Source organism: Lolium rigidum, chromosome 4, assembly GCF_022539505.1.
Source record: "Lolium rigidum isolate FL_2022 chromosome 4, APGP_CSIRO_Lrig_0.1, whole genome shotgun sequence".
NCBI lineage: Eukaryota > Viridiplantae > Streptophyta > Magnoliopsida > Poales > Poaceae > Lolium > Lolium rigidum.
Genome location: NC_061511.1, coordinates 114,667,383 through 114,688,739, shown reverse-complemented (window position 1 = coordinate 114,688,739; position 21,357 = coordinate 114,667,383).

Here is a 21,357-nt window from a genome sequence, read left to right as displayed (position 1 = left end):
AATAATAGAATCATAAGGTAACTTCATTCTTTTTCTAGGGAAGTGTTCCATACCTTTCTTGAGAGGAAATTGATATTTAATATTACCTTCCTTCATGTCAATAGTAGCACCAACAGTTCGAAGAAAAGGTCTTCCCAATATAATGGGACAAGATGCATTGCATTCAATATCCAAGACAACAAAATCAACGGGGACAAGGTTATTGTTAACCATAATACTAACATTATCAATCCTCTCCATAGGTTTCTTCGTAGCATTATCAGCAAGATTAACATCCAAATAACAATTTTTCAATGGTGGCAAGTAAAGCATATCATAGAGTTTCTTAGGCATAACAGAAATACTTGCACCAAGATCACATAAAGCATTACAATCAAAATCATTTACCCTCATCTTAATGATGGGCTCCCAACCATCTTCTAACTTCCTAGGAATAGAAGTTTCAAGTTTTAGTTTCTGTTCTCTAGCTTTTATGAGAGCATTTGTAATATGTTTTGTAAAGGCCAAATTTATAGCACTAGCATTAGGACTTTTAGCAAGGTTTTGTAAGAACTTTATAACTTCAGAGATGTGACAATCATCAAAATCTAAACCATTATGATCTACATCAATGGGATCATTGTCCCCAATAGTTTGAAAAATTTCAGCAGTTTTATCACAAGCAGTTTCAGCAGTTTTAACAGTTTCAGGCAGTTTTGTACGCTTTGTACTAGGAGTAGAAACATTGCCAACACCAATTATTTTACCATTGATAGTAGGAGGTTTAGCAACATGTGAGGTATCAACATTACTAGTGGTGGTAATAGTCCAAACTTTAGCTACATTATTCTCTTTAGCAAGTTTTTCGTTTTCCTCTCTTTCCCACCTAGCATGCAATTCAGCCATCAATCTAATATTTTCATTAATTCTAACTTGAATGGCGTTTGCTGTAGTAACAATCTTATTATCAATATCCTTATTAGGCATAACTTTCAATTTTAAAAGAACAACATCAGAGGCAAGTCTATCAACTTTAGAGGCAAGAATATCAATTTTATCAAGCTTTTCCTCAACAGATTTGTTAAAAGCAGTTTGTGTACTAATAAATTATTTAAGCATGGCTTCAAGACCATAGGGTACACTCCTATTATTGTTGTAAGAACTCCCATAAGAATTACCATAACCATTACCACTAGCAGGATATGGCCTATAATTGTTTCCAAAATTATTCCTATAAGCATTGTTGTTGAAATTATTATTTTTAATGAAATTCACATCAACATTCTCTTCTTGAGCAACCAATGAAGCTAAAGGAACATTATTTGGATCAACATTAGATCTACCATTCACAAGCATAGACATAATCACATCAATCTTATCACTCAAGGAGGAGGTTTCTTCAACATAATTTACCTTCTTACCTTGTGGAGCCCTTTCAGTGTGCCATTCAGAGTAATTTATCATCATATCATCAAGAAGCTTTGTAGCCGCCCCCAAAGTGATGGACATAAAGGTACCTCCAGCAGCTGAATCCAATAAGTTCCACGAAGAAAAATTCAGTCCTGCATAGAAGGTTTGGATGATCATCCAAGTAGTTAGTCCATGGGTTGGGCAATTCTTCACCAAAGATTTCATTCTCTCCCATGCTTGAGCAACATGTTCATTATCTAATTGCTTTAAATTCATTATGCTACTTTTCAAAGATATAATTTTAGCGGGAGGATAATATCTACCAATAAAAGCATCCTTACATTTAGTCCATGAATCAATACTATTCTTAGGCAAAGATAGCAATCAATCTTTAGCTCTTCCTCTTAATGAGAAAGGAAACAATTTTAATTTTATAATGTCACCATCTACATCCTTATACTTTTGCATTTCATAAAGTTCAACAAAATTATTAAGATGGGCAGCAGCATCATCAGAACTAATACCAGAAAATTGCTCTCTCATAACAAGATTCAGTAAAGCAGGTTTAATTTCAAAGAATTCTGCTGTAGTAGCAGGTGGAGCAATAGGTGTGCATATATAGGAAATCATTATTATTTGTGCTAGTGAAGTCACATAACTTAGTGTTTTCAGGAGTATTCATTTTAACAGTAGTAAATAAAGCAAACTAAATAAAGTAAATGCAAGTAACTATTTTTTTGTGTTTTTGATATAAGAGCAAACAAAGCAGTAAATAAAATAAAGTAAAGCAAGACAAAAACAAAGTAAAGAGATTGGAAGTGAGAGACTCCCCTTGCAGCGTGTCTTGATCTCCCCGGCAACGGTGCCAGAAATTTAGCTTGATACGCGTAAAGCACACGTCCGTTGGGAACCCCAAGTGGAAGGTATGATGCGTATAGAAGCAAGTTTCCCTCAGTATGAATCCAAGGTTTATCGAACCAGTAGGAGCCAAGAAGCACGTGAAGGTTGTTGGTGGAGGAATATAGTGCGGCGCAACACCAGTGAAACCGGCACCAACGTGGAACCTGCACAACACAATCAAAGTACTTTGCCCCAACGTAACAGTGAGGTTGTCAATCTCATCGGCTTGCTGTAAACAAAGGATTAACCGTATAGTGTGGAAGATGATGTTTGTTTGCGAAAAACAGTAAAGAACAATTGCAGTAGATTGTATTTCAGATGTAAAGAATGGACCGGGGTCCACAGTTCACTAGTGGTGTCTCTCCCATAAGATAAATAGCATGTTGGGTGAACAAATTACAGTTGGGCAATTGACAAATAAAGAAGGCATAACAATGCACATACATATATCATGATGAGTACTATGAGATTTAATCGGGGCATTACGACAAAGTACATAGACCGCTATCCAGCATGCATCTATGCCTAAAAAGTCCACTTTCAGGTTATCATCCGAACCCCTTCCGGTATTAAGTTGCAAGCAACAGACAATTGCATTAAGTATGGTGTGTAATGTAATCAACACAAATTTCCTTAGACAAAGCATCGATGTTTTATCCCTAGTGGCAACAGCACATCCACAACCTTAGAACTTTCTGTCACTGTCCTAGATTTAATGGAGGCATGAACCCACTATCGAGCATAAATACTCCCTCTTGGAGTTACAAGTATCAACTTGGCCAGAGCCTCTACTAGCAACGGAGAGCATGCAAGAACATAAACAACTCATATGATAGATTGATAATCAACTTGACATAGTATTCAATATCCATCGGATCCCAACAAACACAACATGTAGGATTACAAATAGACGATCTTGATCATGATAGGCAGCTCACAAGATCTAACATGATAGCACAATAAGGAGAAGACGACCATCTAGCTACTGCTATGGGCCCATAGTCCAGGGGTGAACTACTCACACATTGATCCGGAGGCGGTCATGGCGATGAAGAGCCCTCCGGGAAATGATTCCCCTCTCCGGCAGGGTGCCGGAGGCGATCTCCTGAATCCCCCGAGATGGGATTGGCGGCGGCGGCGTCACAGTAAGGTTTTCCGTATCGTGGCTCTCGGTACAGAGGGTTTCGCGACGAAGACTTTAAGTAGGCGGAAGGGCAGAGTCGGAGGAGTCACGGGGGCCCCACACGCTAGGGCCGCGCGGGCCCCTCTCAGGCCGTGCCGCCCTAGTGTGGCGGCGCCCCATGGCCCCACTTCGTTTCTCCTTCGGTCTTCTCGAAGCTTCGTGGAAAAATAAGCCCCTGGGCATTGATTTCGTCCAATTCCGAGAATATTTCCTTTGTAGGATTTCTGAAACCAAAAACAGCAGAAAAACAAGAATCGGCTCTTCGGCATCTCGTCAATAGGTTAGTGCCGGAAAATGCATAATAATGACATATAATGTGTATAAAACATGTGAGTATCATCATAAAAGTAGCATGGAACATAAGAAATTATAGATACGTTTGAGACGTATCAATCACCTCTGATCATGTTCCATATGATGTCTCGTCAGTAGTTCGTTTAGTTCTTGAGGAAATGGGTGAAGTCTAAATGTTAGTAGTGAATTATGTTGGGTAATATTCAATGTTATGATATTTAAGTTGTGGTGTTATTCTTCTAGTGGTGTCATGTGAACGTCGACTACATGATACTTCACCTTTATGGGCCTAGGGGAATACATCTTGTATTTGTTTGCCAATTGCGGGGTTACCGGAGTGACAGAAACTTGAACCCCCATTGGTATATCGATGCAGGAGGGATAGCAGGATCTCAGAGTTTAAGGTTGTGGTTAGATTTATCTTAATTACTTTCTTGTAGTTGCGGATGCTTGAAAGGGGTATAATCACAAGTATGTATTAGTCCTAGGAAGGGCGGTGCATTAGCATAGGTTCACCCACACAACACTTATCAAAACAATGAAGATTAATCGGCTATATGAAGCGAAAGCACTAGACTAAATTCCCGTGTATCCTCAAGAACGTTTGGTCATTATAAGTAAACAAACCGGCTTGTCCTTTGTGCTAAAAAGGATTGGGCCACTCGCTGCAATTATTTCTCTCGTATTTTATTTACTTGTACTTTATTTATCTGCTATATCAAAACCCCCTGAATACTTGTCTGTGAGCATTTACAAAGAATCCTTCATCGGAACTGCTTGTCAACACCTTCTGCTCCTCGTTGGGTTCGACACTCTTATTTATCGAAAGTACTACGATACACCCCCTATACTTGTGGGTCATCAATACTATTTTCTGGCGCCGTTGCCGGGGAGTGAAGCGCTATTGGTAAGTGGAATTGGTAAGGAAAACTTCTACTGTACGTGATGTTTTTATTTCTGCCTGCTGCTATAATTCATTATGGAGAGATCTTCTCTTGAATTCCTATTTGGAAAATCTACTACTACTGCAAAGGTAGTGGATGAGGCGCCAGTTGAGAAAGAGGTTCCATACAAAATACCTATGAAAATTATTGAACGTGTTATGGATAACCGCTATGAAGGGGATGGAACTGTCCATCCTGGTGATCATTTACTGTTTTTACATGAATTATGCGGGTTATTCAAATGTGCAGGTATTGCTATGGATGAAGTTAGAAAGAAACTATTCTCTATATCGCTGTCTGGTAAAGCGGCGCATTGGTATAAATTGCTGAAGAATGGTGATTCTCTTGATTGGGAGGATATTGTGCCCTTATTTTATTCTAAATTCTATCCTCAAAGTGAAATTCACAAAGATCGGAACCGTATATATAATTTCTGGCCTCATGATGGAGAGAGTATTGCCCAAGCATGGGGAAGATTTAAGTCTTTAATGCTCAAATGCCCCATTCATGAGCTTCCTGGTAATATTATTATTGATAATTTCTACGCAAGACTGTCTTTTCAAGATAAGACTTTGCTGGATACTTCTTGTTTTGGATCATTTATACGCAACAAAGAAGAGTTTAAAAAGACCTACTTGATTGGATCCAGGAGAATACTGAAGGATGGGAGAACGACAAAGATAGAGAGTCAGGTATAAACTATGATTATAAATGCATTGAAGTTTTTATGGAGACTGATAAATTTCGTAATATGAGTGCTACTTATGGTCTTGATTCTCAAGTCGTTGCAAACTTTTATAAAGCTTTTGCCTCTCACTTTGAATTGCCTACGAAGAATTTTGATAAGTATCATGAACCATACAAAGATAAAACTGATCCATCTATAAATAAATGTGCTATAATTGAAACTGTTGATCATATTCTTCCTGAAGCATATATAGAAAAAACTCCTTTTCCTACTAAAATGAAGGAGTATTCTGTCATAACTAGTGCGGTTAATAAAAGTGCAAAGAAACCTATAGAACCTGAAGAACAAATAAAGGTTGAACCTGCTATTGCAATAGTTAAGGACCTTGTGACTGAAAATGTAGAAGATGGTCATATTATTTTCTGTGAAGATGCTTCTAATATTGTTTCGCATCCTAATAAGTCTAGGAAAGCCAGTGTTCCTATGCTTTCTGTTAGAATTGGTGATCATTGTTATTATGGTTTATGTGACATTGGTGCAAGTATTAGTGCCATTCCTTATGAGCTTTATACGGAGATCATGCATGAAATTGGTTCTTGTGAACTTGAAGATATTGATGTGGTTATTCGGCTAGCTAATAGAGAAACTATCTCTCCTATTGGTATTGTTCGAGATGTCGAAGTTCTATGTGGTAAGATTAAATATCCTGCTGACTTTTTGGTACTTGGTTCTGCTGCTAGTAAGTCTTGTCCTATTATTTTTGGTAGACCTTTCCTAAATACTTGTGGAGCTGTTATAGATTGCAAGAAGGAAAAAATTGTTACTAAATTCGCTGGTGAATCTTATGAGTTTAATTTCTCTAAATTTGTCAAAACTCCTTATAAAGCTGATTTGCCTAATAATGATTTTAGAGTTGAACAGTGTGCGTCTATTGCTCTTGCTCCTAATAATCCTTTGCAGCAACATTTGGAGGATAGTGAGAGTGAAGTCTTTAGGGAAGAAAGAAATGAGCTTGATAAAAATTTCCTTCGTCAACCTATTCTTAAACATGACTTGCCGGTTGAAGATTTAGGTACAACACCACCACCAAAGGAAGATCCTGTTTTCAATTTGAAACCGCTACCTGATAATCTTAAGTATGCTCATATTGATGATAAGAAAATATATCCTGTTATTATTAGTTCTAAGCTTTCAGGATTTGAGGAAGAAAGGTTATTGGAAATATGGAAGAAACACCGAGGAGCTATTGGCTACACTCTTGATGATTTGAAGGGGATTTCTCCCTCTATTTGCCAACATGCTATCAATATGGAAGATGATGCAAAGCCTGTTGTTGAACATCAGCGTCGTCTAATTCCGAAGATGAAGGATGTGGTAAGGAATGAGGTATTAAAACTTCTTGAAGCTGGTATTATATATCCTATTGCTGATAGTAGATGGGTTAGTCCTGTACATTGTGTTCCTAAGAAAGGAGGAATGATTGTTGTGCCTAATGATAATGATGAGCTCATCCCTCAAAGAGTAGTTGTAGGGTATAGAATATGCATTGATTATCGAAAAGTTAATAAGGTTACTAAGAAAGATCATTACCCTTTACCCTTTATTGATCAAATGCTAGAAAGGTTGTCTAAAAATACTAATTTTTGCTTTCTTGATGGTTATTCTGGGTTTTCACAAATTGCCGTTAAAACTAAATATCAAGAGAAAACCACTTTCACTTGTCCCTATGGAACTTATGCTTATAGACGTATGCCTTTTGGTTTATGTCATGCTCCTGCTACTTTTCAAAGATGCATGTCTGCTATTTTTCATGGCTTTTGTGAGAATATTGTAGAGGTATTCATGGACGATTTTTCTGTCTATGGGAATTCTTTTGATAATTGCTTGCGAAACCTTGATAAAGTTTTGCAGGGATGTGAAGAAACTAACCTTGTTCTCAATTGGGAGAAATGCCACTTTATGGTTAATGAAGGAATTGTATTGGGACATAAAATTTCGAGAGAGGTATTGAAGTTGATAGAGCTAAAGTTGAAGCAATTGAGAAGATGCCCTATCCGAGGGATGTTAAAGGTATTCGTAGTGTTCTTGGTCATGATGGGTTTTATAGGAGATTTATTAAAGATTTCTCCAAGATTTCAAAGCCTCTTACTAATCTTCTTCAAAAAGATGTACCTTTTGTTTTTGATGATGATTGTAAGGAAGATTTTGAAACTCTAAAGAAAGCCTTAACAACTGCTCCTGTAGTTGAACCTCCTGATTGGAACTTACCTTTTGAAATTATGTGTGATGCTAGTGATTTTGCTGTAGGCGCTATTCTTGGACAGCGAGTAGATAAAAAATTGAATGTTATTCATTATGCTAGTAAAACTCTTGATGCTGCTCAAAGAATTTATGCTACAACTGAAAAAGAATTATTAGCTGTAGTATTTGCTTGTGACAAGTTTAGATCCTATATTGTCGATTCAAAAGTCACGATTCATACTGATCATGTTGCAATTAGATACCTTATGACGAAGAAAGACGCAAAGCCAAGGCTTATTAGATGGGTACTTCTTTTGCAAGAATTTGATTTGCATATTATAGATAGGAAAGGTGCTGATAATCCTGTTGCTGATAACTTATCTAGATTGGAAAATATTGCTTATGATCCTGTTCCTGTTAATGATAGTTTTCCAAATGAACAATTGGCTGTAATAAAGGTGAGCTCGCGAGATAGTCCTTGGTATGCTGATTACGCTAACTTTATTGTTTCCAAGTACTTGCCTCCGACCTTTTCAGCTCAGCAAAGGAGGAAATTCTTTTATGATTTGCGGCATTATTTTTGGGATGACCCACACTTATATAAAGAAGGAGTGGATGGTATTATGCGAAGATGTGTTCCCGAATATGAACAACGAGAGATATTAAGTAAGTGTCATGGTAGTGCTTATGGAGGACATCACGCCGGAGGTAGAACAACGCAAAAGGTTCTACAATCAGGTTTTTATTGGCCAACTCTCTTCAAAGATGCAAGGAAGTTTATTTTATCTTGTGATGAATGTCAAAGGGTTGGTAATATCTGTTGACGTCAGAAACCCACCGGCGGGCAGCGACGGGCAACACAGTAGAGCCGGGAACAACTAGGGCTGCGGCTGGCCCCAGTCCCTCAGAGCGACGGCCCGCAAAGCCTCCTGGTCACACACCCGATGCTATCGCAAGGGCGTGCCACCCGACCTATACCTGGTCAGGAAGGTGTTGGATGATGCCTCGCTTAGTTTCCTGCAGGGCACACACGTAAACATTAAATACGAGCCTCGATCGGCTCTCAGGTTATCCTGTGAATCGGCTCAAAGAGCCGATCCACCCATGATTCGAACAAGGTGTCCGAATATATGGTGGTCCTGCTTGATCAAGATAAAGCTGATGAGATCTACGACGATTAGGGTTTTCACCGCATAATCGGATCATCCTACTCACGATTGGGCCTCGCGCTCGCGTACGGTGATCATAAGCCGATCCTAGACAGGGCCTAAAAACCAACACGAGGTTGATCCTCGGAACATCCTTTCTAGGGCTAGCGAACTTCACCCTACACGCCGCTGGATCCTCCAACCCTTTGTAGGGCCTAACTATTGCGAGATATTAAACTAATCCTTGCGAAGCAAGGAGCAACCGTAACGGATCGGATCTACTAAACCATGATCAAGCGGGGTGCCGCCCCTACACCTAAGATAGGTGTAAGGGCGGCTAGACATGCAAGGGTCGCACTACGATAGCATATTATACGAAGAACAATGCTAACCCTAACATATCTAAGATAACTACGTTGCTCGCCATCAAAAAGGCTTCAGCACGAGCAACGCATGAACAACGGGGATAGGCATTACGCTGCCTAGATCGCAAGATGCGATCTAGGCAGCATGGTGCTTACCGGTAGAAACCCTCGAGACGAAGGAGTTGGCGATGCGCCGAGATTTGTTTGTGGTGAACGTTGGTTGTTGTTTATTCCATAAACCCTAGATACATATTTATAGTCCAGGGGACTTTCTAATGTGGGCGTGCACTAAACCGTGCACGGGTAAAACTCTAACTTCTAAACTAAGATGCGATCTAATATGTTACAGATACACGGGCAGTTTAGCCCAACTTGGTATAAAAGGCCGATTCACGTATTCCTTCTATGTATATTCTTCAAATCCATCTTGATCGCGGCCCACCTCTGGCTCGGTCAAATTCTGGTGCTAACACATGCCCCCCTGGTTTTGGAAATGACATTTCCAAAATCATTATGCTTTTCTTTCGCCGGGACATGTCATGGCCAAGCAGAAACCGCTGCAGAATCCTCATCATGATGCCTTGCCCCTTCCACTTCTCCACGTGGCCGCAAAATTTTCCTGTTGGGCATCATCTCCTCGGAAACTGCTGTGGCATTGAATCTCCCTCATATCCCTTTTATTTAACCGTTCTAAACAGCTCGCTCCTCTTTCATCCTTCTCGCATTAGCACCCAAAAACCCTCCTGTGCCACCATGTCTTCTTCCTCCTCCTCCTCCTCCGAGCTTTCCTACGGGTCCTCCTCCTCCCGCGAGACGCCGCCGGACATCCGCGCCCCAGAAGAATGGGACGAGGAAAGCCACGCCTCCTCCATCTGGTCCGAGGACGACAAGTCCTTGACCAGCGGGGATGAAGATCTTCAGTTCCTCGCCGACGGGGAACTGGAGTCGGAAAGCGAGGACGACCAATTCCCCTGGGACGGCTGCCCCACCTCTGAAGAAGAGGAAGAGGAAGACGACGACGAAGACGACGGCTCCCTCGAGGGCTACCCGCCGGCGAAACGCCTCCGCATGTGGTGGGACGACGACATCAGCGATGATGAAGACGGGGATGAAGCTCCCGTAGAGGGCTACGGGAGTAGCGACGAGGAGCCCATCGGCAGCAGTGCGGATGAGAGTTCTGCGGATGACGACGAGGGCAGCGATGGCCCGTAGATTAGGATCTACTAGTGTAGGCCTATCAGTAGTAGATTGGTCAATAGACCCTCCTTTTGTTCTTCCTTCTTTGAGCGATCGGCTCTTCCTCTGTAAGAAATCCTGTTTATGAATGAAGAAGTTTTTCCAATTTGACTTTGCCGATTTCTTTTTAAACCGATTCTCAATGAGCCGATGGCAACGCATCGGTCTCTCATAATCCGCCCTTCCTTTCTTCGACCACGGGGTGACTGCAATCCTGGCCAAAACTCAAAAGCCGATGTCAGCGCATCAAGCCTTCATGAACTATCCTTTGTCCTTTCGAACAATGAATTCGAGCTCCATCGGATCACCACCCTTGACGAAAACCGCGGTGCAGGACTAGCCGATGACCACCCAATCGGCTTTCAAAAACAGAGCATCCATCAGGCCGGCTGCCCCCCGAGTCTCAGTCAAGGCAAAACAGAGACGAGGGCATGCCCTTCAGACAAATGGACCTGGGCTAGATCATGCCTGAGAGAACTATCCTGCAGAGCCAACCGATTCCCAACAAAATCGGCTTTCCAGAGCGAGAGAACCCTCGGGGTGAGCTACCCCCGAGCTTCTTCGGTCCACTTCTCCGTCTTTGCAGATCAGATCGGCTCCTTTCCTTTGGTGGATCTGAGGCAACCTACCCTTAGCCTGATCTGCACATCCATACCGCTCTTGGCATTGCTCTTGAAGAGAGGATCTGAGCCCTTAAACCACTCCATTGAGGAGCTTTTCCACTAGAGTCTCTCTTCGTGGCCCACTTCTTGCTCCATCGGCCCTCTGATTACAACAGTTATACCTCTTGAGTCGATGGCCATGGATCGGCTTTTATATCCTTAAGTCGATGTCTGCTGCATCGGCTGTGCTTAAAATTTTTTGAATTTTTTACGGCCGATTTATGTATCGGCCCCCATACTTCAACACTCGCCTTGAAAGAATATCTTGGGTGCAAGACATTCCTACTGCATATCCTCGTGTTTCATCCACCTGGGTGCCCCCCGAGCCGATTCTGTCAAGAGAATTGATGGTATCGGCTCTTCAGGTATCCCCTGTTGGATTAAATGCTGAACCCAGGCAGAATGGATGGTGAGGATAATTTTGGCCGATTGCTGGAATCGGCCTCCACGTTGCTTGTTCGATGAAGGTTTTGTAATGTCCCCCCATAAATTTTTGGGGCCGATCACAAGGATCAGCCTCGCCACGTTTGCTCACTGATTTGCTCCAGCTACATGGTTAGGCCAGTGGATAAAACCAGCCCAATCTCTGACTTTATCATGTTGGAGCGCTTGCTGTCGTCCACCTCGGGTGCATCGTGTAGTCGTGGAGCACTAAGCTTCGTTGGAAGGACGAGCACCATGTTTGTGCCAGCCGATGTTTCATCATCGGCTTTCCTTTGCTTGGGGCGCCACTCTTTTCTTTGTGGACGACCCTCTTCATCCAGGGTTCGCTGAACTTTCGCAGCCAGATCAGGTCGTGCCTTCCTTAGCGTATGCAAGTATAACCTTTCGGCTTCCTCCAGGCCGCGCAATCGCTGAACCCTGCGCTTTTGGGAACGGCTGAGTCCATCAGGGCACCACCTTGGCCGGTGGTACCTGTCTTCTTCTTTTCCCTCGTCTTCTGAATCCTCGAGATCTTCCAACCGAGGTGACTCAGCGCGTTTGCTTTGTGGCGGGAGAGGCCCTAGGCGCTTGAACACAGACACGTTGGCTGCCTCCTTCTTCTTCGGTTGCATTACGGGCAATTGCCGATTGTAGGCAATCGGCTCATTCCTGAATCCCAGCAGTGTCTGAAGAAAGGGCAGTCCCAGTGCCTGTCCACGTCGTCTCGCTCCCTTGCCTTCTCCTTGGCACGGCGCTCGTGCTCCTCCTCATCGCGAGCGTGCCGACAATGTCTTCTGGCTTCCCTAGCCAGACGATCTCTTTCCTCATCCTCGCCGGATCGTCGGCGTTGGTCATATTGACTCACATACTTGTTGAGGAGGTGATCAGAGAGAGGTCGATGATATCTTATGTTCTTTAATTACTTCTCCCTCTATGACGTAGCGCTTGCCATCTTGGCGGAGCCGATCGCTTGGAGCGGTTTCCTCTGAGTCTTTGCTATGAGAGCAGCTGCCCTCATCTTCGTCCTTACCAGAGTGGTGCCCAGGTCCCACCATGTTGATATTGCACGAGAAATCTGGCTGGCACCCTCCATGGTAAGTGTATTCCACCATGTTAACGGCGGGGAAGGGGTGTGTGTCGACCTTCATGGCGTACTGGTTGAAAATTAACCGTCCATTTTCTATCGCCATTTGGATCTGCTGCCGCCACACCCTGCAGTCGTTGGTGGTGTGGGTGAACGTGTTATGCCATTTGCAGTATGGCTTTCCGTTCAGCTCTTGCACCGTGGGGATCTTGTGGCCTTCGGGTACCTTTATATGCTTCTCCGTGAGTAAGAGATCAAAAATCTGCTCGGTTTTGGTCACGTCGAAGTCGAACCCTTTTGGAGGGCCTTATGGCTTCACCCATTTGCAGGACACGGGGCCTGCCGCTCGAGTCCACTCAGCCACTTCTACCTCTCGATCTCCCGCAGCACCTTCATCCTTGTCCGCCTCAACCGGGGTCACCGCACGCTTGAATTTATCCCGGTAAACATCCGGGTGGCGCTGTTCATATGCCGACGGCTTCGCACCATGTGCGCCAATGAAGGGTAGTCTGCTTGGGAGGCCACGTCCTTGATCGATGATGAGAGACCCACCACCGCCAACTCGACTTCTTTTTCACTTACGTGAACCGAATAGCATCGGTTCCTCACGGTCCTGAAGCGCTGGATGTATTCTGACACTGTTTCCCCGCGCTTCTGTCGTACTTGTGCTAGATCGGCAATGCCAGCCTCGGAAGCCTCTGAGTGATATTGCTCATGGAACTGCTCTTCCAATTGCTTCCAAGTCCGGATGGAGTTCGGTGGCAATGATGTGTACCATCCGAAAGCTGATCCTATGAGGGACTGTGCGAAGAACCTCACACGCAGCTCGTCTGACGCTGAGATCGTGCCCAGCTGTGCCAAATATCGGCTCACATGCTCGATGGAGCTGGAACCATCTGATCCACTAAACTTTGTGAAGTCCGGGAGCCGATATTTGGGTGGTAGCGGAATCAATTCGTACTCGTTGGGGTACGGCTTGGTATAGCCGATTGCCCTCCTTTTCGGCATCATGCCGAACTGGCCTTTTAGGATCGTACAAATCTCATCCGCAGTGATGGCCGGAGGCGATGGGCCCTGAAGATTCGCAGGGGTGGCATACTTGGCCAGCCATGCTTGCTTTTCGAGTTCTGAGCCAACTGCAGGAGCTTGGCTCTGGAGGTTCGTCGGAGTGGCGTACTTAGCTAGCCACGTTTGCTTCTCAAGATCTGCTCCCGACGTTCCTCCTGCTGTTCCAGAGGCCCCTGCTGTCGCAGCCTGGTTCGAGAGTGCCCAGGTGCTGCCGTCTGGTATGTATGCGCACGCGTATCCGTGCGGGATCTCCTTGGGAGCCTCAGGTAGGAATTGGCAGTCACTAGGATCACCGCCAATTTTGTAGACGACGTATGCCGATGAGTTCGGCACTTCAGGTGCTGCCCATGCGAACGGCAGCGGTGGATGGGACTGGAGTGGCATCTCTCCCGTGAAAGTCCCCAGAGCTGGTCCCGACGGAGAATACCGGTGGCTCATGATTTCCTGGACCACGCGCAGAGCGACACGCTCCAAGGTGTTCAACGAGGCTTTCGAGTGGCGGTGCGGCGAATGAGCCACCATGTAGTTGATCTCCCGACGCAGCGACCTGGTGCGTTCTTCGACGGGGCGGATAGGTCCACTCCATCGAGTGCGCCTTCAGGTGAGAACCCCTTCCACCTGACGCCATGGGAGCGGGTTCTGTGGAAAGAGCCGATGAGTTCGGCTTCGAGGGTTGCCTTGATCTCGTCATGCTTCTTCTTGAGCTCATCAGGCAGGTCCTCGTACTTGACCGGAATGCTTTCCGCCATCTCGGATGTAGATGGCGATGAGGTGGATGTTGAAGATAGTCCCACCGGGCGTGCCAGAATGTGTTGACGTCAGAAACCCACCGGCGGGCAGCGACGGGCAACACAGTAGAGCCGGGAACAACTAGGGCTGCGGCTGGCCCCAGTCCCTCAGAGCGACGGCCCGCAAAGCCTCCCGGTCACACACCCGATGCTATCGCAAGGGCGTGCCACCTGACCTATACACGGTCGGGAAGGTGTTGGATGATGCCTCGCTTAGTTTCCTGCGGGGCACACACGTAAACATTAAATACGAGCCTCGATCGGCTCTCGAGGTTATCTCGTGAATCGGCTCAAAGAGCCGATCCACCCATGATTCGAACAAGGTGTCCGAATATATGGTGGTCCTGCTTGATCAAGATAAAGCTGATGAGATCTACGACGATTAGGGTTTTCACCGCATAATCGGATCATCCTACTCACGATTGGGCCTCGCGCTCGCGTACGGTGATCATAAGCCGATCCTAGACAGGGCCTAAAAACCAACACGAGGTTGATCCTCGGAACATCCTTTCTAGGGCTAGCGAACTTCACCCTACACGCCGCTGGATCCTCCAACCCTTTGTAGGGCCTAACTATTGCAGATATTAAACTAATCCTTGCGAAGCAAGGAGCAACCGTAACGGATCGGATCTACTAAACCATGATCAAGCGGGGTGCCGCCCCTACACCTAAGATAGGTGTAAGGGCGGCTAGACATGCAAGGGTCGCACTACGATAGCATATTATACGAAGAACAATGCTAACCCTAACATATCTAAGATAACTACGTTGCTCGCCATCAAAAAGGCTTCAGCACGAGCAACGCATGAACAACGGGGATAGGCATTACGCTGCCTAGATCGCAAGATGCGATCTAGGCAGCATGGTGCTTACCGGTAGAAACCCTCAAGACGAAGGAGTTGGCGATGCGCCGAGATTTGTTTGTGGTGAACGTTGGTTGTTGTTTATTCCATAAACCCTAGATACATATTTATAGTCCAGGGGACTTTCTAATGTGGGCGTGCACTAAACCGTGCACGGGTAAAACTCTAACTTCTAAACTAAGATGCGATCTAATATGTTACAGATACACGGGCAGTTTAGCCCAACTTGGTATAAAAGGCCGATTCACGTATTCCTTCTATGTATATTCTTCAAATCCATCTTGATCGCGGCCCACCTCTGGCTCGGTCAAATTCTGGTGCTAACAATATCTCCAGACGCAATGAAATGCCTATGAATTATACTCTTGTTATTGAACCATTCGATTGTTGGGGATTTGACTTCATGGGTCCTTTCCCTTCTTCAGAAGGTAACACTCATATACTTGTCGCTGTTGACTATGTTACTAAATGGGTGGAAGCCATACCCACAAAAAGTGCTGATGGTGAGACTTCTTTAAAAATGCTTTTAGATATTATTTTTCCTAGATTTGGAGTTCCTAGATATATTATGACTGATGGAGGTTCTCATTTTATTCATGGAGGTTTTAGAAAAACTCTTGCTAAGTATGGTATTAATCATAGAATTGCTTCCGCTTATCATCCTCAAACTAGCGTCAAGTAGAATTATCAAATAGAGAGATTAAATCTATTTTGGGAAAGACTGTTAATAAATCTAGAAAAAATTGGGCTAGTAAATTAAAGGAAGCGCTATGGGCTTATAGAACTGCTTATAAAAATCCCATGGGTATGTCACCTTATAAAATGGTTTATGGGAAAGCTTGTCATTTACCTTTAGAACTAGAGCACAAAGCTTATTGGGATGTAAGGGAACTTAATAAAGATTTCAAACTTGCCGGTAAGAAGAGATTGCTACAATTGAGTTCTCTAGATGAATGGAGAAGTGAAGCTTATGAAAATGCTAAACTCTTTAAAGAGAAAGTTAAGAAATGGCATGATAGAAGAATTATCAAAAGAGAATTTAATGTTGGAGATAAAGTCCTATTGTATCGGTCTCGTCTCAGATTCTTTGCAGGGAAATTGCTTTCAAAATGGGAAGGACCATATGTCATTGTGGAGGTGTATCGTTCAGGGGCAATTAAATGTAGCTCTCTGCAAGGTGATGCCACACAAGTAGTGAATGGACAAAGACTCAAGCACTATATTTCTGGAGATTCTTATAATGAAGATGTTGATGTTATCCAAGTGGTGACTCCGGAAGCTTTCATCAAAGGTCAAATTGACAGTTCTGCAGAATTCGACTTTGAATAGGTAACAGTTCTGGTAATGTAAAGTCCGCGTTTAACTTTCTGAATAATGTTTTTGCTATTTTCCGAAAATATGAAAAATTACGAGATCGAAACGGAAAGGAGGAGACGCACGAGGGCGTGCCCCCATAGGCCGGCGCGGGCCCCAGCCTGGCCGCGCCGCCCTATGAGGACAGCGCCTCGTTGTCCCTCTCCGACTCTTGTTCGACCTGGTACTTTCCTTCTGTCGAGAAAATTACTGCTATATAATCCCTCGGACCCCTGGAGGTCCGTATATCGTTTTCTCGTCGTGTTTTGTTTCGAGCTGTTTTCTGCCAGGATCTGTTTTTGGTCTAGAAGCACCATGGTCTCCAACAACAAGGACAAGGAGCCTTTGGAGGGAGATATTGAAGACCTCGAATTGAAAGAAGAATTCAAGGAGGAAGTGAAGGAGACGTCATCAATGAAAAGGAAGCGGCAAACTATGGGGAGTAAGCCAATCTTGGTGGGATCGGTTAACACTGGACGTTCTTTTTCTCATAACTTGCAGGGACCTCTACCGCCTGCCCTTAGCCTCAACTCTTTCCCGTGTGTGGAGGAAGCACTACGGGTTACCGATGAATTTTGTTATCAATACCGTGCGATGAGAAGGGAAGTGGAGATACTTCTTGAGGAGAACAACCGACTTCGCAGAATGCTGGAATATTACTCAATTCCTATCACAAGGCCGCCACCGCCACTTTCAGATAACAATGAATCTCTTCGAGTCTTAGTGCAGAACTGCCAAACTGAGAAGCTGAAGCTGAAGGAGATCTTTAAGGATCGCAGGAACGGGCCACCACCATCATCACCGAAGGAGTAATTCATCATCGGTATTGGGATCCCCTTGGTTTGTTCCAAGCTTGGGGGAGTGCCGCGGTATCACATCATCACTATCTTTTACCTTTTTACTATCAAGTAGTGTCATATCATGAGTAGGGAAGTTATTATATAAGATAGTTTGCAGTATGGGAGTATCTCTCTTTAGTTGGTTATCTATGTATCCCTTGGTGTGAGTTATCGTTATGGAATATTAATGAGAAGTTTTATCATTTACATATTGCACATCTTATTTTAGTTTGCAATCTCTATTATGTGATTGATCTTGTTGTTAGTATTGATATCACTTTGGGAGCATCAAGTAAATCTATTTGGTTTTGGCAAACTTAGCATTGGTCAATAGCAACAACACTTTGAGTTTAAGAAGAAAAGAGGAAATACATGTAGATATGTTAGTTCATTATATTTCTTTCTTGATTAACTATGAGCTTGGTATTCTGAAGTTAAAATTGTTTGTACTTACAAGTAAGATGCATGATTGTTTCTATCACATGTATATTTGTTTGTTTCCCTCAACTCTTATGCTTGCTAATCAACCTTGCTAGCCAAAGACCTGTACTGAGAGGGAATGCTTCTCGTACATCCAAACCTTTAAACCAAAACCCATGCCATGAGTGTCCCCCATAACTACCTACTATGTGGTATTTCCTGCCATTCCAAGTAAATACTTCATGTGCTACCTTTAAACAATTCAAAAGTTATCATCCCTTATTTGTGTCAATGTTTTATAGCTCATGAGGAAGTATGTGGTGTTTTATCTTTCGATCTTGTCATTTACTTCTGACAGACTTTCACAATGGACTAGTGGCTTCATCCGCTTATCCAATAATTTTGCAAAAAGAGCCGGCAATGGGGTTCCCAGCCCCGATTAATTAACTTGCATTAATAATTCTCTTCACATGCTTTGCCCTGATCAATCAGTAAGCAACTAATTTTACAAAAAAGCACTCCTCCATGGAATGAGAATGTTGGAAGGCACCCGAGGATTCGGTTAGCCATGGCTTGAGAAAGAAAAGGTTGGGAGGAGTGTCACCTATAAATAACGAAACTAAAATACATGTGTAAACAAAAGAGAAGAGGGATGATCTACCTGGTTGGTAGAAATAACGTCTTTCATGGGAGCCGCTCTTGAAAGTCTGGTTGATAAGGTAGTTAGAGTGCCCACTATCATTCGTTGACAACAACAAACACCTCTCAAAACTTTACTTTTATGCTCTCTATATGATTTCAAAACTTGAAAAGCTCTAGCACATGATTTAATCTCTGCTTCCCTCTGTGAAGGGCCATTCTTTTACTTTTATGTTGAGTCAGTAAACCTATTTCCCTCCATCTTGAGCAAGCAATTGAGTTGTTGTGATCCAACCATCTATATTGTGATCTACTTAATCATGCCTTTTATTCTTCCTTGTTCAGTACAAGTTTTATCTGAATGAATATAGCTTTGAAGATTATCATGATTGAGTATGCAAATTTGCTATAAGCTTTAATATAAGAGCGCTGCTCGATAAATAAGTACAATCTGTTAAATGTTCTCTGACCAAGAACGAAGTTTGCCATCACCAATTATGATTTCCTATGCACCTTTATTTGTGATTTCCTTTTACTTTTTTCAAGTTGAATCATATTGGGAAGTTGTTCACTAGAATGTCTTGTGTGAATTAATATGATGCTTCTTGTCCGTATTTTATTTATCGACTCTTCACTCCATAAACATGTGGTCTTGTTTATCGAGTTCAGTTTCGCTTGGGGACAAGCGAAGTCTAAGCTTGGGGGAGTTGATACGTCCATTTTGCATCACTATTTTATATCATAATCTACTGTTATTCATTGATATATTTCATATTTAGAGATGATACTTATGTTATTTCATCTATTTTGCATGTTTCATGATTATTGGAGGATCGCGCACCGGAGTCAGGATTCTGCTGGAAAAAGCACCGTCAGAATGAAATATTTCGGAAGATCAGCAATTGACGGAAATTACACGGAAAATCTTATTTTTCCAGAAGACGGAGACAGCCAGAAGGAGGAGCCGAGGAGGGCCGCGATGGGCCCCCCCATAGGCCGGCGCGGGCCCAGGCCTGGCCGCGCCGCCTTGTGGGTAGGGGGCCCACAGCCCCTTCTGGCCTCCTCTCCTTCGCGTACTTCTTCGTCCCGAAAACCTAAGCTCCGGGATATAGTCGCGAAGAGACACAGCCGCCTCTGCCGGGCAGAAAACACCAGAGAGAAAAGAGCTCTCCGGCGGGAAGGAATCCGCCGGGGAAATTCCCTCCCGGAGGGGGAAATCGACGCCATCGTCACCGTCATCGAGCTGGACATCATTGGGATAATCATCACCATCATCTCCATCATCATCACCGCCATCTCCACCGCTGCACCTCGTCACCGCTGTAACATCTAGGGTTGAATCTTGATTGTTTGATAGGGGAAACTCTCCCGGTATTGATTACTCCTTGTTATTGATGCTATTGAGTGAAACCATTGAACCAAGGTTTATGTTCAGATTGTTATTCATCATCATATCACCTCTGATCATGTTCCATATGATGTCTCGTGAGTAGTTCGTTTAGTTCTTGAGGACATGGGTGAAGTCTAAATGTTAGTAGTGAATTATGTTGGGTAATATTCAATGTTATGATATTTAAGTTGTGGTGTTATTCTTCTAGTGGTGTCATGTGAACGTCGACTACATGATACTTCACCTTTATGGGCCTAGGGGAATACATCTTGTATTCGTTTGCCAATTGCGGGGTTGCCGGAGTGACGAAACCTCGAACCCCCGTTGGTATATCGATGCAGGAGGGATAGCAGGATCTCAGAGTTTAAGGCTGTGGTTAGATTTATCTTAATTACTTTCTTGTAGTTGCGGATGCTTGCAAGGGGTATAATAACAAGTATGTATTAGTCCTAGGAAGGGCGGTGCATTAGCATAGGTTCACCCACACAACACTTATCAAAACAATGAAGATTCATCGGCTATATATATGAAGCGAAAGCACTAGACTAAATTCCCGTGTGTCCTCAAGAACGTTTGGTCATTATAAGTAAACAAACCGGCTTATCCTTTGTGCTAAAAAGGATTGGGCCTCTCGCTGCAATTATTTCTCTCGTATTTTATTTACTTGTACTTTATTTATCTGCTATATCAAAACCCCCTGAATACTTGTCTGTGAGCATTTACAGAGAATCCTTCATCGGAACTGCTTGTCAACACCTTCTGCTCCTCGTTGGGTTCGACACTCTTATTTATCGAAAGTACTACGATACACCCCCTATACTTGTGGGTCATCAAGAGGTCTTCACCGATCTATATGATGGTGTCACCAATCCCGACAAAGATCACAGTTCAAAATATCATCAAATATATGCAATAGGGGATACAAGTCGCACACAGGAGGAGACGTCAGAGAAATTCGATGACGCAGGGAATCCATATGTCGACCCTGCGGATCTTATGCGAGGTTTGGGAACCAAATATATTGGACCTAACACACGGGAGATGGTGCAATTCCCGCAAACAGTGTGGGACAGAGTTGCAAGAGCCATCGATGGCACAGAGCCAATCACTGTAACGGCGACAGCTCAAGAGTTACAAGCATACCAATATAGACTCGCCCGTACTAGGCGGGAGCTTGAAAAACAGAAAATTGAGCTGGATAAAAGGCAAGCCGCGGCTTCCGCGTCAAGCAGGCGAAGGGCAGAGTTGAGCCAGCAGTCAGGGACTTCCGGAGATAATCACAGAGCAGCTCGAAACAGAGCAAGATCTCGGCTGCAAAATATACCTGAGGCTGACAGGGAGAAATTGATCCAGAACCTCGACATGTCTTTCATGTCAATCGACACAAGAGGGAACATTATCCCAAAGACTCCGAAGCAGGATATATGGCGACACAGGCCT